Source organism: Callithrix jacchus, chromosome 17 (genome assembly GCF_049354715.1).
Source record: "Callithrix jacchus isolate 240 chromosome 17, calJac240_pri, whole genome shotgun sequence".
Classification (NCBI taxonomy): domain Eukaryota; kingdom Metazoa; phylum Chordata; class Mammalia; order Primates; family Cebidae; genus Callithrix; species Callithrix jacchus.
The window spans coordinates 30903193-30930212 of record NC_133518.1 but is presented as its reverse complement, the minus strand read 5'-3'; the positions used below and the strand labels follow the sequence as shown (position 1 = coordinate 30930212).

Below are 27020 nucleotides of genomic sequence, written 5' to 3'. Positions count from 1 at the left end.
GACTATCCAAATTTGATCCCCAAATCCTCCTGATCTGAATATCTGAAAGTTATTTTTGTAATTTTTTCTCTGCGACTGTTCTCAGTTTTATAATTTTTATAAGTTGTAACTTGTTTCCATATAGTGGCAAAATGACCAGTTTATTATGAAATCCATGAAGGGAAAATATAATTTTCTGTTTAATCATGTGTATACCTAGCATAAGATTTTTAAATGAGCATTGGGTTGATATTGGGCTTCCTGAATTCAACCTATGTATTATGAGGATAAAGCAGTCAATAGAAAACATTTGGTTTGGCAGAACATATTAATTCATTCATTCCTGCATCAAACTACCCATTTATTCATTCATACTTATTTTCATTCAGAAATGTCTAATGAATCCATGCCAGGGACTGTGCTAGACACTGCAGATATAATCCAGTGCAAACTCAATTTTGTCTTCACAAAATATACTTTATATGTCATGAGAGACAAAGAAAACAAAGACAGCTAGAGTGGGAGGAGCTTTAGAGAGTGCTTCCGGACAGTATTCAGCTTGGAAAGCCTCATGCCTTCTCACAACCTAAACTCTGATTCATATGTATGGAAAGGATTTTGTACAAGAAATAGCCCTGTTTCTTAAATTGCCCTAAACCACTGAGAATCATTAGAGATCACTAGAGAACTTTGGAAAATGATGGGGCCCACTCCTACATATTTTCATTCAGTGGCTCTAAGGTGGATGTGAGATAGGCCCAGTGCTGGTCTCAGCAGGACATTTGTGGCTATTAGGGACTGGCATCCCTCTGATGAGTGTGACCACTTGGACAGTGTGGCTTGGCCATAAGATGACATGCTGAGATAGGCAGTCCCATGCCAGGGTGTGAGCTTGGCAAATGGAACACAGGATGGATTTTAGCCCTCTATCCTCCTTTGCTCAGACACATTTGTGCAAGGCCTAACACAACAGAGCTGGGTCTAGACATCTGAAAACGCTCTCCATTTGTCATTGTTAGGTGTGTCATTGTTCTAAATGTTCTCCTTAAGTGAATGTTGCCTGTAGGCCTCTGCCTCTCTAATCATTGTATACGTATGTGTCAGAGAACCAAAACTTCTGAGTGATTTTTTCCATTGGATATTTTCCATTGTACAGAATTGAGCCCTCCCTGTCACCTTGCATCTATATGATGCCAAGTAATGAAATAAAATAAATGGTATCCACATACACACCATTTGCCTATTTCTAAGCTCCAGATTTCCCTAACGTTTTCATGGTAGGGTAAGATTAATAGCTTTAATTTAATGATACTGATTACAAAGTTAGTAAGTTTGCTGTCTGTTCTGAAGTGATCACCATTTATTAAGTTCTGCATGAGATGATTTGATAGTTGGTGATCAAACACAAGGGTATGAAAAAATGACTTCTTTGGCAAAATTAAGGGCTAGCAAAGTTTTGATTATAAATTTCAGAATATCTTTATATTTTTGGAATTTTCTAGGTTATTTCTAGGTGGAATGGGGTAAATTTGTCGAACATTAGTAACAAACAATACCAGAAAGAGCAATATAGAATTGATCAGGGAAATACTATATAGGTCCAACTAGGGCATAGGATAAAAATGGCTTTGAATTCTCAGGGAAAAAAAATCAAGAATAATTACTTTTTAGACATTTGGGCTATTCCAGAGTTTTCTGTCCAAGACAAAGGTAATTATTTTGGAAAATAAATGTAACAGCTCAAAATAGCTCTCTTTTTAAAAAGATCTAAATGTAATAGTAATATTTTGAAAGCAGAGATAGATTTTACACTTTAGAAAATGAAGCCAGAGTGCTAAAGAGGAAGAACAAAGGAGAGAAGAAATGTGCAGAAGGCAGTTAAATAACCCTGATTAAAGTTATTGGAAAAATCTCAGGTCAGAATTAAAAATGAATCTATACCAGAAATACGTCCTGCATTTTGAGCACAAAATAACTATAAGCTTATATTCTTTTTCCCAAACTTTTGATATCAGTTTTTATTATTTTTTTCACTTTGTAGAGTATTGATGTACATTTTCTGGAGATAAATGAAATATTACTTTAATTTTGCTCTGTATTCTTCAACTAGAATTTAATTTTTTGAATGTCCACTGTCATGGGCTTGATATTCATGAAAAAATACAAAGCCACCTATAATTACTTTCTTATTTATAATTTTAAAGAGATTAAAATATTAAAGTAGATAAAGGTTATTTCTCTAGAAAAATTTTAAACAAAAAACTAATATTTATTATTCAAGTGATTAGAATTTCTGTTTAACAAAACAGAATTATCCCCAGATTAATTGTGAGGTTACAAAAAATGGACTGGCTTCCCTATACCATAGTAGTTTTATAAAGGCTGGCAAATAAAGGGGTGTCTATTTACAGTTAGTAATTTATTTATTTATTATTATTTTTTTTAATTTTTTATTGGATTATAGGTTTTGGGGTACATGAGCAGAGCATGCAAGACAGTTGCGTAGGTACACACATGGCAGTGTGCTTTCTTTTCTTCTCCCCTTCACCCACATTTGGTTTTCTCCCCAGGCTATCCCTCCCCACCTCCCCCTCCCACTGGCCCTCCCCTTTTCCCCCCAATAGACCCCAGTGTTTAGTACTCCCCTTTCTGTGTCCATGTGTTCTCATTTTTCATCACCCACCTATGAGTGAGAATATGCGCTGTTTCATTTTCTGTTCTTGTGTCAGTTTGCTGAGGATGATGTTCTCCAGATTCATCCATGTCCCTACAAACGACACAAACTCATCATTTCTGATTGCTGCATAATATTCCATGGTGTATATGTGCCACATTTTTCCAATCCAGTCTATTATCAATGGGCATTTGGGTTGATTCCAGGTCTTTGCTATTGTAAACAGTGCTGCAATGAACATTCGTGTACATGTGTCCTTATAGTAGAACGATTTATAGTCTTTTGGATATATACCCAGTAATGGGATTGCTGGGTCAAATGGAATTTCTATTTCTAAGGCCTTGAGGAATCGCCACACCGTCTTCCACGATGGTTGAACTAATTTACACTCCCACCAACAGTGTAAAAGTGTTCCTTTTTCTCCACATCCTCTCCAGCATCTGTTGTCTCCAGATTTTTTAATGATCGCCATTCTAACTGGCGTGAGATGGTATCTCAATGTGGTTTTGATTTGCATCTCTCTGATGACCAGTGACGATGAGCATTTTTTCATATGATTGTTGGCCTCATATATGTCTTCTTTCGTAAAGTATCTGTTCATATCCTTTGCCCACTTTTGAATGGGCTTGTTTGTTTTTTTCCTGTAAATCTGTTTGAGTTCTTTGTAAATTCTGGATATCAGCCCTTTGTCAGATGGGTAAACTGCAAAAATTTTTTCCCATTCTGTTGGTTGCCGATCCACTCTAGTGACTGTTTCTTTTGCCGTGCAGAAGCTGTGGAGTTTCATTAGGTCCCATTTGTCTATTTTGGCTTTTGTTGCCAATGCTTTTGGTGTTTTGTTCATGAAGTCCTTGCCTACTCCTATGTCCTGGATAGTTTTGCCTAGATTTTCTTCTAGGGTTTTTATGGTGCCAGGTCTTATGTTTAAGTCTTTAATCCATCTGGAGTTAATTTTAGTGTAAGGTGTCAGGAAGGGGTCCAGTTTCTGCTTTCTGCACATGGCTAGCCAGTTTTCCCACACCATTTGTTAAACATGGAATCCTTTCCCCATTGCTTGTTTTTGTCAGGTTTATCAAAGATTGTATAGTTGTATGTATGTTGTGTTGCCTCCGGTGCCTCTGTTTTGTTCCATTGGTCTATATCTCTGTTTTGGTACCAGTACCATGCTGTTTTAATTACCGTAGCCTTGTAGTATAGTTTGAAATCTGGTAGTGTGATGCCCCCCGCTGTGTTCTTTTTGCTTAGAATTGACTTGGCTATGCGGGCTCTCTTTTGGTTCCATATGAAGTTCATGGTGGTTTTTTCCAGTTCTGTGAAGAAAGTCAATGGTAGCTTGATGGGGATAGCGTTGATTCTGTAAATTACTTTGGGCAGTATAGCCATTTTCACGATATTAATTCTTCCTAACCATGAACATGGAATGTTTCTCCATCTGTTTGTGTCCTCTCTGATTTCGTTGAGCAGTGGTTTGTAGTTCTCCTTGAAGAGGTCTCTTACGTTCCTTGTGAGTTGTATTCCAAGGTATTTTATTCTTTTTGTAGCAATTGCGAATGGCAGTTCGCTCTTGATTTGGCTTTCTTTAAGTCTGTTATTGGTGTAGATGAATGCTTGTGATTTTTGCACATTGATTTTATATCCTGAGACTTTGCTGAAGTTGCTTGTCAGTTTCAGGAGTTTTTGGGCTGAGGCAATGGGGTCTTCTAGGTATACTATCATGTCATCTGCAAATAGAGACAATTTGGCTTCCACCTTTCCTATTTGAATACCCTTTATTTCTTTTTCTTGCCTGATTGCTCTGGCTAGAACTTCCAGTACTATATTGAATAGGAGTGGTGAAAGAGGGCATCCTTGTCTAGTGCCAGATTTCAAAGGGAATGCTTCCAGTTTTTGCCCATTCAGTATGAAATTGGCTGTTGGTTTGTCATAAATAGCTTTTATTACTTTGAGATACGTTCCATTGATACCGAGTTTATTGAGGGTTTTTAGCATAAAGGGCTGTTGAATTTTGTCAAATGCCTTCTCTGCGTCAATTGAGATAATCATGTGGTTTTTGTTTTTGGTTCTGTTTATGTGGTGAATTACATTTATAGACTTGCGTATGTTGAACCAGCCTTGCATCCCCGGGATGAATCCTACTTGATCATGATGAATAAGTTTTTTGATTTGCTGTTGCAATCGGCTTGCCAATATTTTATTGAAGATTTTTGCATCTATGTTCATCATGGATATTGGCCTGAAGTTTTCTTTTCTTGTTGGGTCTCTGCCGGGTTTTGGTATTAGAATGATGTTGGTCTCATAAAATGATTTGGGAAGGATTCCCTCTTTTTGGATTGTTTGAAATAGTTTTAGAAGAAATGGTGCCAGCTCTTCCTTGTGTGTCTGGTAGAATTCGGCTGTGAACCCGTCTGGACCTGGGCTTTTTTTGTGTGGTAGGCTCTTAATTGCTGCCTCAACTTCAGACCTTGTTATTGGTCTATTCATAGTTTCAGCTTCCTCCTGATTTAGGCTTGGGAGGACACAGGAATCCAGGAATTTGTCCATTTCTTCCAGGTTTACTAGTTTATGCGCATAGAGTTGTTTGTAATATTCTCTGATGATGGTTTGAATTTCTGTGGAATCTGTGGTGATTTCCCCTTTATCATTTTTTTATTGCATCTATTTGGTTGTTCTCTCTTTTCTTTTTAATCAATCTGGCTATTGGTCTGTCTATTTTGTTGATCTTTTCAAAAAACCAGCTCTTCGATTTATTGATTTTTTGAAGGGTTTTTCGTGTCTCAATCTCCTTCAGCTCAGCTCTGATCTTAGTAATTTCTTGTCTTCTGCTGGGTTTTGAGTTTTTTTGATCTTGGTCCTCTAGCTCTTTCAATTTTGATGATAGGGTGTCAATTTTGGATCTCTCCATTCTCCTCATATGGGCACTTATTGCTATATACTTTCCTCTAGAGACTGCTTTAAATGTGTCCCAGAGGTTCTGGCACGTTGTGTCTTCGTTCTCATTGGTTTCGAAGAACTTCTTTATTTCTGCCTTCATTTCGTTGTTTACCCAGTCAACATTCAAGAGCCAGTTGTTCAGTTTCCATGAAACTGTGCGGTTCTGGGTCTGTTTCTGAATTCTGAGTTCTAACTTGATTGCGCTATGGTCTGAGAGGCTGTTTGTTATGATTTCAGTTGTTTTGCATTTGTTGAGCAGTGCTTTACTTCCAATTGTGTGGTCAATTTTAGAGTAGGTGTGATGTGGTGCTGAGAAGAATGTGTATTCTGTGGATTTGGGGTGGAGAGTTCTGTAAATGTCTATCAGGTTTGCTTGCTCCAGGTCTGAGTTCAAGCCCTGGATATCCTTGTTGATTTTTTGTCTGGTAGATCTGTCTAGTATTGTCAGTGGGGTGTTAAAGTCTCCCACTATTATTGTGTGGGAGTCTAAGTCCTTTTGTAAGTCATTAAGAACTTGCCTTATGTATCTGGGTGCTCCTGCATTGGGTCCATATATGTTTAGGATCGTTAGCTCTTCTTGTTGTATCGATCCTTTTAGCATTATGTAATGGCCTTCTTTGTCTCTTTTGGTCTTTGTTGCTTTAAAGTCTATTTTATCGGAGATGAGAATTGCAACTCCTGCTTTTTTTTGCTTTCCATTTGCTTGGTAAATCTTCCTCCATCCCTTTATTTTGAGCCTTTGTGTATCCTTGCATGTGAGATGGGTTTCCTGGATACAGCACACTGATGGGTTTTGGATTTTTATCCAATTTGCCAGTCTGTGTCTTTTGATTGGTGCATTTAGTCCATTTACATTTAGGGTTAATATTGTTATGTGTGAATTTGATACTGCCATTTTGATGCTAAGTGGCTGTTTTGCCTGTTAGTTGTTGTAGATTCTTCATTATGTTGATGCTCTTTAGCATTCAGTGTGATTTTGGAATGGCTGGTACTGGTTGATCCTTTCTATGTGTAGTGCCTCTTTTAGGAGCTCTTGTAAAGCAGGCCTGGTGGTGACAAAATCTCTCAGTACTTGCTTGTTCGCAAAGGATTTTATTTTTCCTTCACTTCTGAAGCTCAGTTTGGCTGGATATGAAATTCTGGGTTGAAAGTTCTTTTCTTTAAGAATGTTGAATATTGGCCCCCACTCTCTTCTGGCTTGTAGTGTTTCTGCCGAGAGATCTGCTGTGAGTCTGATGGGCTTTGCTTTGTGGGTGACCCGACCTTTCTCTCTGGCTGCCCTTAGTATTCTCTCCTTTATTTCAACCCTATTGAATCTGACGATCATGTGCCTTGGGGTTGCTCTTCTTGCGGAATATCTTTGTGGTGTTCTCTGAATTTCCTGCAATTGAGTGTTGGCCTGTGTTGCTAGGTGGGGGAAATTTTCCTGGATGATGTCCTGAAGAGTATTTTCCAGCTGGGATTCATTCTCTTCGTCCCCTTCTGGTACACCTATCAAACGTAGGTTAGGTCTTTTCACATAGTCCTACATTTCTTGGAGACTTTGTTCATTCCTTTTTGCGGTTTTTTCTCTAATCTTGGTTTCTCGTTTTATTTCATTGAGTTGGTCTTCGACTTCAGATATTCTTTCTTCTGCTTGGTCAATTCGGCTATTGAAACTTGTGCATGCTTCGTGAAGTTCTCGTATTGTGTTTCTCATCTCCTTTAATTCATTCATATTCCTCTCTAAGTTATCCATTCTTGTTATCATTTCCTCAAATCTTTTTTCAAATCTTTTTTCAAGGTTCTTAGTTTCTTTGCATTGATTTAATACATGATCTTTTAGCTCACTAAAGTTTCTCATTATCCATCTTCTGAAGTCTAATTCCATCATTTCGTCGCAGTCATTCTCCGTCCAGCTTTGTTCCCTTGCTGGTGAGGAGTTTTGGTCCTTTCTAGGAGGCGAGGTGTTCTGGTTTCGGGTATTTTCCTCCTTTTTGCGCTGGTTTCTTCCCATCTTTGTGGATTTGTTCGCTGGTCGTCTGCGTAGTTGCTGACTTTTCGATTGGGTCTCTGAGTGGACACCCTGAATGTTGATGATGAAGTATTTCTGTTGCTTGGTTTTCCTTCTACCAGTCTAGCCCCTTCGCTGTACAACTGCTGAGGTCCGCTCCAGACCCTGCTTGTCTGGGGTGCACCTCTAGCAGCTGTGGCACAGCGAGGGATGCTACCAGTTTCTTTTTCTGCTATCTTTGTCCCAGGATGGTGCCTGCCTAATGTCAGTCTTTTGGATATAGAGGGGTCAGGGAGCTGCTTGAGGAGACAGTTTGTACTTTATAGGGGTTTAATTGCTGAGCTGTGAGCTGTGTTGTTCATTCAGGGCTGTTAGGCTTCTATGTTTGATTCTGCTGCAACAGAGCTCATTAAAAAAACCCTTTTTTTTTTCAAATGCTCTGTGTTGAGGGGTTTGGGCTTTATTTTTGGATGTCCGTTGAGGTCCTGCCCAGCTAGGATGCAGACTAGCCACTGTTTGCCTGCCAAGGCTCCGCCCTGCTGTTGTGAGGCTCGCCCTGGCTCCGCTGTTCTGCTGTTCTCCGCCACGCCCTGCGGTGGAGTCTCTCTGTTGTAGCGTGTTGCCTCGGCAACAGCTGGCTGCGTCAGCAGTGGGCGTGTATCTCAGTAGGGACGGGTTGCCTCTGCAATGGCTGGCTGCATCAGCAATGGGCGTGTATCTCAGTTGGGGCGGGTTGCCTCGGTAATGGTGGCCGCCCCTCCCCCTCAGAGCATCTTGGGCCATCTGCACGGGGCTTGTTTGAAATCGCGGTTTTGTTTGTCCCACTGGGCCAATCCTAATGCTCTGTTCCTGCAATCCCCTGGGCTGGCCCACTGTCCAAGTCTAGCTCAGTCTCAAGTCCAGCCCTCTCACGTCTCTGGTTGCCGGTTCAACGGGGCACCCGGACAAGTGCGCCCTGTGGGGAGTGCTGGGTAGGGCCGGCCGCCACCACCCCGGCTGCCGGCTTCACCAGGCGGAATATCTGCCTGGCGTCCCGCATCTCCTCTTCACTTGGGAATTTCCCCGTTCCGTGGGCAACAAAGATCAGTCTGGAAATGCAGCTCAGACTCACCTCTCCGCATACACAACAAGAACTCCGATCCTGGGTTGTTCTCACAGCGCCATCTTCTACAGTTAGTAATTTAAAATTCAAGGCCAAATATGACATCTGAAAAGCAGCCATTATTCTTTCAATGATTATTATTGACTATTTACTGCATGCCAGGGTCTGCGAATAACAACATGAAGCAGGGGAATACCAGTGACTGCTCTTTACAATAGTTCTCAAATATCAGATAATTGATTAATTCAAAGCTAGAGTCACAGAGGTCTCTGTGGATCATTTGAAACATTATCTCATTATAAAAATGTTTTAAAAATCCCATTAAAAAGTGGACAAAGGACATGAATAAACACTTCTCAAAAGAAGACATAAATGAGGCCAATAAGCATATGAATAAAACCTCAACATCACTGATCATTAGAGAAATGTAAATTAAAACCACAATGAGATATCATCTCACACCAATCAGAATGGTTATTATTAAAAAGTCAAAAAATAACAGATGCTGGTGAAGTTGCGGAGAAAAAGCAAGACTTACACGCTATTGGTGGGAGTGTAAATTTATTCAACCATTGTGGAAGGCAGTGTGGTGATTCCTAAGAGACCTAAAGGCAGAAATACCATTTGACTCAGTAATCCCATTACCAGATATATACCCAAAGGAATATAAATCATTTTATTCTAAAGACATATGCATGCATATGTTCATTGCAGCACTATTCACAATAGCAAAGACATGGAATCAATCTAAATGCCTATCAATTATACATTGGATTAAGAAAACGCAGTACATATGCACCATGGAATATTATGCAGCCATAAAAAGAATGAGATTATGTCCTTTGCAGGGACATGGATGGAGCTCAAGGCCATTATCCTTAGCAAACTAAGTATGGAAACACAGAGCCAGATACTGCATGTTCTCACTAAGTAGGAGCTAAATCATGAGAACATGGGGATACAAAAAGGGGAACAACACACACTAGGATCTATCAGGGGTGGAGGGCAGGAGGAGGGAGAGGATCAGGAAAAACAACTAATGGGTACTGGGCTTACTACCTGGGTGATGAAATAATATGCACAGTAACCCCTATGGCACACATTTACCTGTACAACACACCTGTACATATACCCCTGAACTCAAAAAGAAATCTTAAAAAAGAAAGTGTTTTAAATATTTACAATAATAAAATAGGTCCTTTCTTTTAGATCAATTGTGTATTAAACTGGATTTAAAAACATATTATTTTAAAATAAAATAGAGATATAGAAAATCTTCACAAATAAATAGATAACTTTTTGAGTTATTAAAGTAAACACCCATACAATCATCAGCAGGTTAAGAAACTTTGCCAGCATCCCCAGATGTCCTTTCATGTGTGTGGCCCCCCCAAAGGCTACCACTATCTCTAAAGTAATAACTTGGCTTTATTTATAGTGTTGTCACTGAGATGTTAATCTCTAGTTTAAAATATAGTTTAGGCTTGTCATTATAAATTTTATTTGAAATGTTTTTTAAGTCTCTTAATTCACAGTTTCCCCTTTCATCCCTCTACCCCTCTAACCTTACATCTGCTGAAAGACACTGTCTAGATTTGGCTGACTGCATTTTCATGGCATACTTCACCAATGACCTCTGTCCTTTGCAAATTAGTACCTGGAACCAGAGGCTCAATTAAATTCAAATTGAGTCCCTTTGGCAAGACTCTAGATGGTGGCATGTTTCTTCAGATGACATGCAGTATCTGCTCGTCTCTCACTTGTGATGTTAGGAGCGGTAATGCCAGTGATCTTCAAGTGGTCTCTTGAGTCCTTTCAACATGATCCTAGATACTTGTGAGAGATTGCTCACTATACAATTTGACAAGATTTCCTAGTTCATCATATGCCTTTTGGGTCGCAAGCCTGGAATCGACCGATTCTTTAAGAAGCTCTGGTTTCTTTTACTGGGGAATGACAATTGAAGACTAGTCTGGGTGCAAGGAATATTCATTGCTACTGAGTAGGTCACTACTTCTGGATGTCTTAGTGGGCGGAAAACATACATACATAGTTGTTAAAGAGAATACCTCATGACTTCATCCTGATATTTGCAATTCAAATTCAAGACTACAGGATTTCCACATAACTTCATTTATATTATACAAATAATCAGTCTCAAAATCACAGGGGATAGTAAAATTTCAATAGCCCATTTATTTTATCTTATATCATATACACATCTATCTTAAAATAACAATGCTATACTATCATCTCTAACATAATAAACAAGAACAATTAAAATACCATTTGCAGCTGTGCGTGGTGGCTCATGGCGGTAATCTCAGCACGTTGGGATGCCAAGGAGGGCAGATCACCTGAGGTCAGGAGTTTGAGACCAGCCTGACCAACATGGTGAAACCCATCTCTACTAAAAATACAAAAATTAGTTGGGCATGGTGGCGGGCGCCTGTAATCCCAACTATTCAGGAAGCTGAGGCAGGAGAATCTCTTGAACCCAGGAGGCGGGGGTTGCAGTGAGCTTAGATTGCACCTTTGCATGCCAGCCTGGATGACAGGGAGACTCCACTTAAAAAAAAAATATATATATACACACACACACACACATATGTATGTATATATGTGTATATATAATATACAAAATATACATATATATTGCATATGCCCTTTTCACGCTTCACAATTTTTAGAGTTACACTATATCTACATTGCCTGAACTTAATACCATTGCATACTGCAGTTTTTTTTTTTTTACCTTCATTTAGTCTGAGTTCTAAAAGTAACTATATTCTAGATGTTTAATTCTCTTTAGTCATTTTGTTGTCTGATGTTCATTCTCTACTACATTCCTTAGTAAGGGCTTATGGAAACAATATTCACTTCAGTCTTTCATCTAAAATCTAAAACCCATGGTTCACATTTTCTTTCCTAGAATATCCTCCATTTTGTTGTGAAAGAAAGTGTCACTCTTGAAAAGTCTGCTAACAATGTAATATCTATGAGTCATTTGCTATTTTTGTGTCTTTTGCTTAGATGATCAATTTTTTTCTTTTTCCTTAAAATCTAGTAGTTTTATTAGAATATGATTTGGTATTGGTTTCTCTAAGTTGATAATCTCAGGTTTATAAATTGCTCTTTCAATATATAGATTCAAATTTATTTTATTTAAGGAAAGTCTTTTTTTTAATTATAGTCTTTGTATTGATTCCGTTGTCTTTATTTTTTGCTTCAGACTTATTTATACATATTTTAAAAACCTGTCTTAAATATTTACCACTTTCTCTCAAATTTTTAAATATCTTCATCATGTTTATTTGATTTAAATTTTTTTGTCCTTTTTGCAGCATGTGTTTCTCATAAGTGATTTTCTCATTATCTCAGTGTTTACTGACTTTTATGTTCCCTCTGGTTTAATCTTCATTTTATATGTGTTTTTTTCTTTTTGAGCATGGCCATTTTATCTCTGAGGTTTTCTGATACTGATTTATATTTTTCTTTCACTGTTCTTTTACAGTTTTCTTAATATCTTTTAGCTCTGTGTAAAATAGGATACTATTTTAGGCATTGAGCATTATCTGTAGGGATATTATCCTGATCCTTATTCTCTCTCTTACTCTGTTTTTTTTTCTTATAATAACTTCATATGGGATTCAACCTCAATACTTAATCTTTGTTCATTTTTAAGGGAAATTGGTTTTCCTGGCTTTTTGGAAGGAAGTCCTGCTCAGATAGGTTTTCTACTTTCACAGCGCTCATTCTTTTCCTGTTTTTGTGTAGTGTTAAAAAATATGGCGACTTGCTTTCTCAGGTTTCTTGACTCTCTTCCCCTTCCCCACCTTTATCTGGAGCCTCTATTTTCTTCATCTCTGTTTCACATACCCTACTTGATTTTTATTCTGCTCCCAGGAGTTTCTACTGAATATGAGCAGTCTCTGAAGAGAAAGCCATGGCAAGTCCATTGCAAGGGTACACATGGTATAGTGGCCGGACTTTTAATGAATCCTTTAAGCTCCCTTTATGGACTCCTTGTATTCATCCAATGTTGCATGAAGCAAAACCTCTCCAAATTTTAAGTTATTTCCAAATCAGTCCACTGTGTTTTCCAATGATGAGTTTTTGACTCTTTTGGAATTTTCTTATTCTCAGGTCCATCAGATGCTTTGTTTTTTTCCTTCTCAAATGCTAATATCATCAAGTTTTGTGGCTGTATAGTCTGTCTTCACCTTCTTGTGTTTTTCACATTCCTGAAGATAGTCTGTTCCCTAATGTTGCCATGGTTGATTCTGTGTAGTTTTACTATCTGTTTTTATGTAGGGATTCAAAGCTTGTTGCTGCTACCATCCTCCCAGAATCCCTTTTACTAGATTTTTGATATAGATAATTTTTAGCCAATACCGACTTATAATAAAAATGTGTGAAAGAAAACTATGACTGAAAAAATTGTATCCATTACTTATTATTATTTTATAAATGTGGGAAAATTAGATTTTACTTAATTTATATGAGCAAAGACTCTTTCGTTACTGATCTTAGAAAACCTCTCTGGTGCTGAGACAGTAATATAGGGAAAATTGCTGCAGAAAACAGAATATATTAAAACTGCCCATGGTAAATGATTTACCTATAGTCAGAGAAATAGACTTCATGGTATTTTTGTCATGCAACTATCACAATAATAAGATAATTTAATTATCTGAAGAGAACCTACTTCTGAATGAGTTTTTTTTTTTTAAGCAAACTATATTTCCAACTTACTTGTGGAATACTTTGAAGGGAAAAGTAGAAAAGGTATTTCAAGGTTGTTATTTTTAAAACTAAAGATGCCAGTGAAGATAGCACGCTCTGTGGGGTTGAAATTGCCTTGCTGGATGAGTAAATTGAATAGCTTGGAAGGTAATATCATCCCTTTCAGGGCATGAGAATACATTCAGGAAATCAGTGATATTTCTACTAAAGATATTAAAGATAATATGCCTCATAAGAGTTAATGCAGTTTCTAGGGGAGGGAGGCAGAGTGCAATAAGCAAAAGTGTTCAACATATAATATCTCATCCCAGTCCTGGTGTTACCATTTATGATCTGTGTCATCTTAGGCAACTTATTTAATGTTTTTAAGCCTTGAATTTATTACCTATAAATATGCATTATATGAGACAATTTAAAACAATGGTAAATGTTATAATCTAAACACTAATTTTATTGACAGGGAATGGCTTAACACACCAAAAGTGTACCTCTTTCTCAATTTCCAATCTGGAGTAAGTGGCATAGTACCTGTCCAATTGCCCAGACCAGAAGTTTTGAATATTTCTTCTCCTTCTTACTGGCAGCCAGCCAATCACTAGGGCCTACAAAATCTACTTGGTCAATATCTCTCAACTACATATATTTATCACCACACCCACCATCACTACTCTAGTTGAGGTCACCAATTATTTTTCATCTGAATTGTTGCTAGAACACCCTTCAGCATTTCCCTGTCTATTATTTTTACATTTTCTAAGAATAGTATCTATGGCATAGCCAGAGTGATCATTCAAATGTGCATAAGGTTATGAAATCTTCTTCCTTTACCTCCCTTAAATAACTATTATTATATTCAGACAAATTTCCAGCTTTTTAACATGACTTGGAAGGTCTCCACCTGCCTAGCCCATTTGTTACCATTTATAGTCCTTACTCACTACTCTGTAGCCCAGCAAACTAGTTTTGGTTTCCCAGGAGTGGTGTGCATTCCTTTGTCTCAATGCCTTTGTCTGGAATATATAGATCTTCCATGTCTCTCACGACCAACTGCTAGCCTTCCCTGAATCCCCAAATCTGAGTTGATTGTCTCTCTTATGTGTTCTCACTACAACCTAATTTGTACTTATTTTGCATTATTCTTGGCTGCTTAAATGCTTTCCTCATTTGAGTTCAATCTTCAATAAGTCAAAGGCTACAAAATATTCACCTTTGTGTCTTTCATTTCTCCTGACAATATTTGTTGGATGAATGATTTACCACATTGTGTAGTAAATTCACACTCTGTAAATGTAATGGTGAGCTGCCTTTTAGGCTTGATTATGGGGTTATTCTGAACTAAAGCACTCACACACCAAAAAAATCTCCAATGTTTAAAGATAGAAACACTTATTTCTGTCCCACTCTTACATAGATGATCAAATTATTTTCTAATATTAAAAGAAAATCTCTGATAGACATCAGAATTATTGAGAAGATAATAATCTTCTCAAAAACTCTTTTATTTCCTTTCTAGATATTAAGAAGAATTTATACACATTAACATGTGTGCCTTGGGGAGGAGGAGCCAAGATGGCTGAAAGAAACAACTCTGGTCTGCAGCTCTCCACAAAACCAGACTAGAAGGCAGATGATTTCTGCATTTTCAACTGAGGTACTCAATTCACCTCATTGGGACTGTTTAGGCAGTGGGTGAAAACCATGGAGGGTGAGCAGAAGCAGGGTGGGGAGTTGCTTCGCTTGAGAAGTGCAAGGACCTGGGGGACTTCCCCCAGCCAAGGGAAGCCATGAGGAACTGTGCTACCCGGCCTGGATACTATGCTTTTCCCATGGTTTTTGCAATTTGCAGATCAGAAGATTCTTTCATGTGCATAATCTACCAGGGGTCTGGGTTTCAAGCACAAAACTGGGAGGCTGTTTGGGCAGACACTGAACTAGCTGCAGGAGATTTTTTTGTGCTCCAGTGGCACCTGGAACCCAAGTGAGACAGAACCATTCACTCCCCTAGAAAGGGGGCTGAAGCCAGGGAGCCAAGTAGATGCTGCTCAGTAGATGCGGCTCCCATGGAGCCCAGCAAGCTAAGAACCACTGGCTTGAAATTCTCAGGCCAGGTCTTGCTCAGTAGATGCTGCTCCCATGGAGTCCAGCAAGCTAAGAATTACTGGCTTGAAATTCTCACTGCCAGCTCATCAGTCTGAGGTTGACCTGGGACAACCCAGCTTGGTGGGGAGGGGGGCATCTGCCATTACTGAGGCTTGAGTAGTAGTTGGTTTTCCCCTGACAGTGCTAAGGAAGGCTGGGAGGTTTGGACTGGGCAGAATTCACCACAGTGTGGCAAAATGGCTGTGTCCAGACTGCTTCTCTAGATTCCTCCTCACTGGGCAGGGCATCTCTGAAGGAAAGGCAGCTGCCTCAGTCAGGGGCTTACAGATAAAGCTTTCATCTCCCTGAGATGGAGCACCTGGGGGAAGAGGCAACTGTGGGTACTGCTCAAGTGGATTTAATCTTTCCTGCCTGCCAGCTCTGAAAAGAGCAGCTGATCCTGACAAGGGTGATTCTCCCAGCACAGGGCTCAAGCTCTGCTAAGGGACAGCCTGCCTCTTGAAGTGGGTCCCTGACCTCCATGCCCCCTGACTGGGAGAGAACTCCCAACAGGGGTCGACAGACACCTCATACAAGATAGCGCTGGCTGGCATCAGGCTGGTGCCCCTCTGGGATGAAGCTTCCAGAGGAAGAAGTTGGCAGCAATATTTGCATTTTGCCACATTGCACTGGTGATACCCAGGTGAAGAGAATCTGGAGTGGACTTCCAGCAAACTGCAGCAGACCTGCAGAAGAGGGAGACCTGACTATTAGAAGGAAAACTAACAATCAGAAAGCAACAAACAACACCACCAAGGAAAAAGACCCTCACACAAAAGCCCCATCCTAAGGTCATTGTCCTCAAAGATCAAAAGTAGATAAATCCACAAAGATGAGGAAAAACCAGCACAAAAATACCAAAAATTCCCAAAACCAGAATGTCTCTTCTCCAAATCATCATAGCTCCTCTCCAGCAGGGGCACAAAACTGGACAGAGAATGAGATTGATGAATGGACAGAAGTGGGTTTCAGAAGGGAGGTAATACCAGACTCTGCTGAGCTAAAGGAGCATGTTCTAACCCAACGCAAAGAAGATAAGAACCTTGATAAAACGTTACAAAAACTTCTTACTAGAATAACTAGTTTGGAGAGGAACATATATGATCTGATGAAGCTGAAAAATACAGCATTCATGTTGCATACACAAGTATCAATAGTTGAATCGATCAAGTGGAAGAAGGGATATGAGAGACTGAAGATCAACTTACTGAAATAAGGCATGAAGACAAGATTAGAGAAAAAGAATGAAAAGGAATGAACAAAGCCTCCAAGAAATATGGGACTAGTGAAAAGACTAAACCTATGATTGATTAGTATACCTGAAAGTGATGAGGAGAATGAAACCATCTTGGAAAACACATGACAGGATGTTATACAGGAGAACTTCCCCACCCAAATCTCATCTTGAATAGTAGTCCCTATAATCACCAGCTGTTATGGGAGGGACCTGGTGGAAGGCAATTGAATCATGGGGGTGGTTCCCCCTATGCTGCAGTTCTCATGATACTAAGTTCTCATGAGATCTGATGGTTTTATAAGAGGCTTTGCCCCGCTTCACACTGCACTTCTCCTTGCTGCTGCCATGTGAAGAAGGATGTGTTTGCTTCCCCTTCCACCATGATTATAAGTTTCCTGAGGCCTCCCCAGCCATGCTGAACTTTGAGTCATTAAACCTCTTTCCTTTATAAATTATCCAGTCTCAGGTATGTCTTTATTATCAGCATGTGAACAGACTAATACAGGTTGGATATCCGTAATGGGATTAGTGTATTTATAAGAAAAAGAAGAGAACAGAGGGCTCTCTCTCTCTCTCTCTCTCTCTCTCTCTCTCTCTTTCTCTGTGTGTGTGTGTATGTGTGTGTGTGTCTCTTTCTCTCTGTCTTGCTCCTTCTCTCTCTCCCTCTCTCTCTCCCTGTGCCATGTGAGGACACAGTGAGAAGGCATCCAACTGGGAATTAGGAAGAGAAAGCCCTCACTGGGTAACTGAATCAGTCAGCACCTTGATATTGAACTTCTCAGTCTTCAATACTGTGTGAAATAAATTTCTGTTGCTTAAGCCTAAGCCTCCTGGTTTATGGTATTCTGCTATGCAGCTCCACTTGACTAATACACTTACTAAACAACCATTTAATCATCATTGTATTAGTCTAAATGGAGGACCAAATGAAATATATGTTTATAAGCAGAAAACCAGTGTGAACCATTGGTACTTCTAAGGTGAGAAACTCCAAAATGTCAAAAACCAATTACAGTAACCATTCATTTAAAAATATGTGTGCCAGCTCTCTACAAAAGGAGAAAAATAATACTCCTTCTAATAGGGAAAACTTTTATTCACTATATTGTGCTCTGGGCCTTTCTCCCATTTTCCACATCTCCAAATTCCCCCTTTCAGGAATATAGCAATATATTTTATTAGATGAAGCCTACCTAATGCAATCATTCTTATTGTATGGCTCTCAGTACAGGCAGTATTTTTCCACTAGTTTCATTACAACATGTTTTCCCATTATTGGGATATCTGAGAGCACAGGAAATAAAAAGAACTTACTACCCTTTATATTACCATAGAAAACTCTAAAGCCTATTCTAAAAATGTAATGTATCTTTTTGGTACTGAATGTTTTGAAGACCATGCACTTTAAAAATATAGATCCTCCACTTTATTCGTGTGTGTCTGACATTGTATGCGTTCTTGTTTCTGTAGAGATATCATCAAATGAACATCAGTTTGACAAGAAAATAAACATTGTCTTCAAAGCAATAGCAATACATTGGTGTTAGTATTGTGCTGATATCCATGGGCTCTGGATAATTTTAAGAACTGAAAGTCAAGGAACTTGAGGAGGAACTCAGGAGTTTCATAAATGGAAAGAACACTGAGTTGAGAAGAGGACTGAATGTTAGGTCAAACTGTCACTGGCTGTGAATCTTTGAAAAATTCATGAATATACGAAGCAGTTTCCTCTCACATTGAAATGTCGTTCCATATGAAAGAGGAAGTCAAATAAAAATAAGTCAACAGATATTGAGAATTAAAAGTTTTAAATTTGTACAGTTTAAGCACTTCTGGAATATAGAAAAATTAAACTCCTGCTCAGTTACTGGATAACACCCTTAGTGGGACTCCAGTCAATCTGCCACCCTACATGCTTCACACCATGTAGTCTTTCTCTTCTCTCTCTTGAAAATATCTGGTGAGGCAATTTTAAAAATTAATAATATGTACATTGTAACTGAGACCAAAAGGGATTATCCAGAATCACACTGTGTTTGATGTGTTAACCTTGTACTTAAACTGATGTTCTACATGCAGTAGATAATATGCAATATAAAGTATGATGTACAGCTACCATTTACTGGCAAAATGATAATAAATATAGCAGATGCTTTTAGTGCTCCATTGATATCCTTGTCTTTGCCACCAAGCCCATCTTGTAACTTTCAGCACCTGTATGTCTTTGTCTGAGAGCCTTCTCTCTTGCTAGCATAGTCCAGTTTGTCATCACTATGTTACCAGAAGTAGGCTTGGAGTGCTGGCATACTAACACCCTTCTCCGTAGGCAGTCTTCAACATATTACTCACTGGAGTTGATGTATACATGCTCCAGCTCCCTTGCATATTAGGGAACACTCTCAGATTTGTGGTTTACACTGACTCTGAATTTCTCCAAAGACATTAACCTCCAGTTGCCCACCCTTCCCTTTATCATTTCTCCTCTCCCTTACTAATATTTCTTGTGCCTCCCAAATAAATTAATTTTGCATTTGAGCTCTTCTCTCAGGTGTTTTTTATAGAAGAGCCTAAATTAGGAAAATAAAATTGTATGTTTTATATCTATCTATCTATCTATCTATCTATCTATATATATATATTTTTTTTTTTTTGAGGTGGAGTCTCACTTTGTTGCCCAGGCTGGAGTGCAGTGGTACAATCTCAGCTCACTGCAATCTCCGCCTCCCTGGTTCAAGTGATTCTCCTGCCTCAGCCTCCCGAGTAGCTGGGATTACCGATGTGAGTCACCGTGCCCGGCTAATTTTTGTATGTTCAGTTGAGACAGGGTTTCACCATGTTGGCCAGAGTGGTCTTGAACTCCTGACCTCAGGTGATCTGCTGGTGTTGGCCTTCCAAAGTTAGAGATTACAGGCATGAGCCACCATGCCAAGCCAAAATTGTACTTTATACTTTAAGTTATATTAGTATTGATGCTCCTGGAGTCCTCTTCCTTTGCTTTGGGGAAAAGAAGCCACTCTTCATTCCTACCGCTGTGGAGAGGGTAGGTGTGTGGTGATGGGAATAGTCTCTTTTTAAAAACCCTGAAGCACCCAAAAGGGTAGCCTTCTTTCTCTTAGTCCTCCCCTTAAAATATCTTGGGATGTGGGTAGAGTCTTCGTTGTTAGGATAGTCTTTGAACTGACATTTCTAAGTGGTTCTTGAAAGGAGATGGATGGCATGGTTTGGTGGTTCTCTGCGTTCAGCATGTGGGATCTTTACCTAGGCTGCAGAAAAATCCCACTCAGCCTTCCAGAACAGGTCTCTCTCTGGGTTAGGCCATCTCCAGCACCAAGGTGAGAAGTTCTCAGAGAAATTCACAGGGATGTGGGAAAAACTTGTGGAGACGGGGACAATGGTCTTGGGACAAGGGTGAGCTAGTACAGCTGTGGATTAGGAACACAGGTAACAGGTAAGGCAGCAGCAGCATTGTGTGCCCTAGGGAGGTGTAGAACAGTGTCTGCCTGTTGGGCAGTAGAGAATTAGGTCCTAGGAAAGTTGTGGGAGAGGGGCTTGTTGGAGCCTTTGTCTTAAATGGTAAGTATTTCCTTGGCTAAGGAGATTGGAGGCTTGGAGGAGAGCAGGGAGGACTCTCGTAGACAGAACAGTATATGCAAAGGCATTGAGACTTAAAATACCTTATGCGTACACTCTGGGAAAGCACTTCCACAGTCCTTGTTGAGTGGCACTACTGTTACCATTTATGGCATTGTGTATTTTAATTTTTAATTAGCAAACTGAAAAATAGTTCTAGATACCAACAATGACTAGAATTACGATCACTTCTTTAAAACTTGAGTAGTAAAAGATCCTTGTCACAAGAAAAGAAAAAAATAAAAAATGAACCTGAAAGCTGCCATGTGATGGCTATTTAAGCCACAGCTTCTCTTCTAGCTTTTTTGACCTTTCCCAAGACTCGTGGTGATGTCAGTGCTTGTCATTTTCATTATCATTCATCTGTTCTCCCTGTAGGACATCCATGTCCGGATGTCAAGGCAGGGCAGCTGATTTGCAGTGTTAAGATGACTTTTATTCTGTTCTAAATGATTAGGATTGACTTTAGAGAAAATGACTCATCACCTTCTACAGCCTTCCTGCTGTCATGGAAGACCTTAAATTTCATAAGCCTTTTGATTGGTATCATAGGAAAAGGATTGTTCAGCAGTAGGCCATCTTTTTAGTTATTTTTGCTTTTGTTTTCCAGCAAGACTCCAGGAATTACATTTCCCAGCTATCTGGCACACTGAGTGTTAGTTCTTGGAAACACATTGTTAGGTTTTACAACTCCATGGAACCCGGTTCTTGAAGCAAGTGTTCATCTGTCAAGAATCCTAAAGGAATGGTTACACCGGGCATAACCATCATTCTGTGAGACGGTTAATGTCATCTTGCTGCCTGGATTTCTAAATCAGGATTGTGTTTTAATTTTTACTTTATGTAGGGCCATCTTTCCTCTAAGTTGGAAATAAATATCCAACAAAAGAGAGAATGATTAAATTAGAATCTGTCACTCTATTGTGTAACAAAAATGATTCTGAAAATTTCTTACAGAAAATTATTCTAATTACAGTGTTAGTTGAAATACTTATTAAAAATTGTATAATTATTGATTAGAAATCAATAGAAAAGTGGATAAAATTGAAAAGCAAATAATCATTATTTCAAGTTAAAAATCATGAAAGAGTTAAAAATATTTGCTTAAGTATGGCGAGAAGTAGGTTGGCAAAGAGACAATATTTTTCCCCCACAAGACTTGTAAAGCTGTTTGTCTCTAAATTACGTTATGAAAAATTTAAAAGAGTTATAAAGAGATTTGAAAATTCAGAAGAAAATATTTTTAAAAGTATATATTTGGCTTTTAATTAAAATTATATAAAAAATTTAGGTCTGTTTAATTTGAGGAGAATTCCTTGAGGCATCTAACCTGGGAAGAAGGCAGAAACAACTTTTACTTACCATCAATAGTATTTAAAACCTGTGAGTGAAAACTAGGTCACGATTGAATGCCTGCAGGGGATCCAGCCAGGGGAGTGTGTCTGAAATGCATACTTCCTGAAGCTCTTCTAAGGTGACTATTGTAGTCAAAGTCAAACTTCCAAAAAGATCAAAGAGTTAGGGAATACAAGAGCAAAAATGAGTCCGGCCAAATAATGGAAACAATACATGTATCAAGCTTATCCAACCTGCCTTATTTTGTTGTTGTTGTTTTGTTTTGTTTTAGTTTAGGCTTTTAGCAGCTTGAAATCATGGTTTCTAATTTCCATCTCTAATGACAAGTGGAAAAGAGGGATGAGAAAGGGGCTTTACGGGCCCAACCAGAAACAGAAATTAAGAACCCATGACTACATTATCTGTCTTGGATACCCCTAATTCTAGATTTCGATATGTTGTTTCTGTCATATTTTTGGTGAGCCTGTCCTATTTGAAGACTTCAGAAAGAAGGGCTCCTATTTTCCTCCAAACTTCTATTTCAAGTTGACTGTTAGAAAATTTGATGAGTTATATAGTACTTGCTGAGGCAGGCAGTGAGTTCTGAGGCACTGCTGTTCCCTGTCATTCGCAGTGAGGTGAGTCCTAGAAAAGTCTTCGGTATTGCCATGGGTCAGGTGCCTCTTCAATGATGGTTTCTTCTCATGTTCTTCTTTTTGGAATATCATCTGCTGTGGAGTGCAATCCACATGCTTTATTGTCATGGAAAGAGCTAGTTGGAGTTGACACATCGTCTTCACTGGCCTGTGGTATTGGGTCTCCAATTTCTGGCTTGCATGGGTGGTATAAGCATAGTAGGAGGAGAGGCAGATATTGTTCCCTCTTGGGTTGTCTCCTTAGTGCTTGGCACTGGCTGTTCAGGAGTATCTCCTAAAGGTTCTTTTAACAGAAAGAAATATTTTACAATTCTTTTAGATATTTACCTGGTGTCCATGTTGCAGGAAAAAATGTGGCAAAGAAGTAAGGATAGAAATGGCTGTGCTAAAGAATGTTCAGTATAGAATTTGCATCCCGTAGTGACTTGGGAGCTAGATCAATTGCATTGTATGCAAAATAAGTATAAGAGAAGAAATATTTATTGTCCTGATGACATATGTCAGCCATTCATCTTTGAGTGATGAGTAGCATGCGGGTGATTGCAAATATAGAGGACTTAATATAGTGCCAAAAATGCAAATTGTGGGTAATTGGATAACTTACTGAGTGAGGATCTTAATAAGCAAAGGAGCAGTGACTGGTGTGGATAGGACTAACTGATGATTTTGCAAGTATTTCTGATGAGTTTAGATTGTAGATACAAATTTTATTTTTGGTGACTGCAGTGGCTTATGCCTGTAATCCCAGCACTTTAGGAGGCCAAGGCGGGCGGATCACATGAGGTCTGGAGTTCAAGACCAGCCTGGTCATCATGGTGAAACCCCATCTCTTCTAAAAATACAAAAATCAGCTGGATGTGGTGGCACTTGCCTTCCCCAGTAGTCCCAGCTACTGGGGAGGTTGAGGCAGGAGAATTGCTTGAACCTAGGAGGCGGAGGTTGCAGTGAGCCGAGAATACACCACTGTACTCCAGCCTGGGTGACAGAGTGAGACTCCATCTCAAAAAAAAAAAAAAAAAACCCAAAAATGTCATCTTTAACTGAAAAAAAAACAAAACTTCTGATAGAACTAGTTATTGGCACTGGAATTTGATGCCAAAGAAATTTATCGAATCTTTACTCATAACTATTCTATATTGACAATAATGACAGTCAGTAGTTACTGATTCTATGTCCTAAACTCTGTGATAAATGTCTTAGATGTATTAACTAGTTATATACAAGCTAAATATTAGTATCATCCTGCTTTTGCAGTTGAGGAAACTGTGGCACAGATATGTTGTTATATGGTTACTCAGTAAGTAATGAATTTGTATATAAAAAGTTGTGCTAACCAAAGGTCACAGTGAAAATGTGCATGGTGGAGGTCTATCTGACTAGAAATGGGTATGGGAGTTTGAACTCTGGCATTTGTTTCTACACTTAGTAACAAACAGATAAGTCAATATTAATCTTCTCTTCCATTGGAACGAATACTTAAACTGTTGTACACTCTGTTCATGTATATTTCTGTTAGCTTTTCTGCCTTGTCCCATTTTAAAAATATTAAACAGATGAATAAAAGTCATTTTTCATTTAAAAATAACTCTCTTCCTTCCAGCTGTTTGTGTCATTGCTAGCTCTCATTAATAAAGAGAGATGGACTAGCTAGAATGTTAATGCTAAATGGTAAGTATTAGGGAGTGTTCTCTTTTCGAGATACTGAAGTATAAGGTCTGTAACAGTAGCAATGATTGATGATGTTCTCTAAGGAAACCAGACCCCCATAAAATTGTGGGTATAATTAATGGTTACTAACTATTCCTCTGTTTACATGGCAGAATTTGCCCTCTATTATTCATGGATTTTTCAGTATAAGCTATGTTTAACCAGACACTTTCAATTTTTAAAATGTTCTAGTATTTGCATTTCTCTCTCTGTCTCTCTCTCTGTCTCTCTCTCTCTCTCTCTCTATGTATATACACATATATATCAGGCAACACATATATCACGCACAGGACTTGTATTCAGTATATATAAATAACTATAACTACTGTTATTTATGTTCAATGTTAAGAAGACACTGTTTCTCTATCTTTACCTCTCTTTTTAACACACACATATGTGTATATATATAGGTACACACACACACACACACAGAGCCTACTATGTGCTAGATGCTGTGCTAAGTTCTAGACATAAAGATTGAATAAGATGACACAATCCTCATTTTCATAGGTGATTCTTTCATATGATTCTGCTGGAGGCAAATATAAAACAGATAATTTTACAAATAAATATCTGTTTAATTACAAAGCTAATAGACTGTCAAGGGAAAGCACAAGGTTTATGATGTGTCAGGGAGACTAATTCTAATATGAAGGTTACAGAAGGGAAGTGGAAGCCAGATCATGCAAAGGCTTGTAAGCCTTTAGTGGACTTTATTTTCAAATCAATAAGAAGTCATCAGATAAAGACAATGAAGAGATGAGCATTTCCAACTAGAGACTACTGAAATAGTGAAGTCATTAGATGGTAGGGTCTTGTCTTAGTGTGTTGGTCTCTGAAAAAAAATGAAGGAACATGTTAGAAAGTTGAGTATGCATCAGAGGACCTGGTCATTATATCTTGGGATTTGAAATAACAGTTTTAATAAATAAAATATCCCTTGTTGCCTTACATGTGCATTGCCTTTAAATCAATGATTCTTAACTTGAAATCTTTCTAAAGGAGTTTCATGTTTTGAGTATGAACATGTGGTGGACACTGAGTATGAACATGTGGTGGACACTGTTGCATTTTGTTTGAGGGAAGCAATGCACCCCACTAGAAATTGACATTTCTCAGCCTCTCTTGCAGCTAGGACTACCCATGTGACACATTCTAGCCAGTAGAATGTAGGCAGAAGTTACTGTATAAGAGGAATGGACTCAACTAAAGAAAGCTTTTGCCCTCTGTACTTTCCTTTTTCCCTATCTGAAATACAGATTCATGTTGGAAGTGGAGCATATGTCTTGTGTAAAATGGATGAGTAGAAAAGTGAAAGACCACAGGTCTGCTTGTATTGTGGAACTGCTATAACCAGTCCTATATTGCTTAACTTTGGGGGACAAAAATTTCCTACTTTGCTCAAGTAACTAGTCTGGTTTTCTTTTCTTCATTGTCAAGTTATATCTTAACTGGCAGAGTATATTTTCCCTCTGTGGAAAGGGTTCTCTTTTATCACATTTTTAAAGGGATTTATGATCCTTAAAATAAAGAAAAACTTATTTTCTCACATGCCCTGGTTAGGACATTATATTGAAATTCACAAAACAAATTAATCAGTGTGTTGAAGCTTATATTTTCTAAAGAAATTTGTATCAGTCAGAATTTATTTATCTGAGAGGAGATAATAAATTGAGACTTCAGCATACATTTATTTCAACACCTGAAATATCCAAGTAAAGCAGTAATAATTCTTCATAGAAAGTGACAAGAAACACTAATGATTTACTATATTTATATTATTCTTTTTATTTTTCAAGACACTTTAAAATGAAACATGTGGACCTGTGTCTTGGTGACAATATTCAAAAGTGTATTGTGCTATCTAGTAGTGTTTCCCATTTAAAATGTTTTCTTCTTTAATTTGCTAGTCAATATGTTCTACTAGAAGGAAAATCAAACTATTTCATAGTACCAAGGTTAGAAGGAGCAGCAAAAGTCATCTATTGTCTAGACTGCTGACTTGCTGTAAAATTTGGCTATAACCAAGCACACCGTTTGTCAAAATATCAAATGTGAAGATGAGGGTTCATGAAAGGTGGAGTATTGCAGAGTGTCAGGGCAGGGTGAGGAGAGTGGAAGCAACTCATCTCAAGAGAACACAGCAATCCCAGAGAGAATGAATACAGAGAGGAAAAAGAAGGGACCTTAGAAATTTTTCAGGTAGTAAAGCCCTGTCTCAGCCAGGCTTGGTGAAGATGAAAGTGGAGGTACAGTGTAGGAAGCTTTCCATGTCAACTTGGAAATGCCTTGTCTTTTGTTTGTTTGTTTATTTATTGCTGCTTAGTTTCTGGGAGTCTCTGCCTCACATTCTTAGAACAACCAGATGACTTAAAACTCTGGGTGGAGGCTGTTGTCATCTGAGAGGGCTCTTATAGTAAGAAAGCTCCAACTCTGGCCATGAAAGCACCTATTCTGGCCATGCCGTTGAGCTGATTTTCTCACAGTTGTTTCCTCATTGATCACATAGGTGCTTAAGGGTTTAATATTTCAGAACATCACAGATAGAAGGGATCTTAGAGATTAGCCCAGAGTTTCCTAAACTCTATTCTGTGTATTACAAGACATTTTATGAAGAAAAGGTTATGTCATCAAGTGAGTTAGGCACTATTAGAGCTAAACAGATTTTTCAGTGCAAACATCCAACAGTTTTCAATGTGTTTAATGTGCATTGTGAATTTCTGATAGGGGAATATAGTATGCCAGGCTTCTCAAAATGTCTTTATCATGGATCACACTCTTTTTGGTCTACAAATTTACTCACATGATTGGGGCACAGGATACACATTGAGAATGCTGATCTAGTGGAAGCCACTTAATATTCTGTGGTTAGTATTCAAGTCATTTTGTCT

The 27020-nt window shown here is 38.5% G+C and overlaps 1 long non-coding RNA gene across 5 annotated transcripts in view; it reads left to right on the top strand.

The window, feature by feature from the left end:
• LOC108588780 (uncharacterized) overlaps nt 1-27020 on the top strand; it is a 428081-nt gene that overhangs the window by 173192 nt on the left and 227869 nt on the right. For 4 of the 5 annotated variants that reach the window (XR_013528527.1, XR_013528526.1, XR_013528528.1 and 1 more), the window contains exon 4: nt 14939-15076. This is a non-coding gene — a long non-coding RNA (uncharacterized LOC108588780). Of the gene's footprint in view, nt 1-14938; nt 18966-27020 lie in introns of those variants that run through there. The other variant, XR_013528524.1, reaches the window with a different exon arrangement.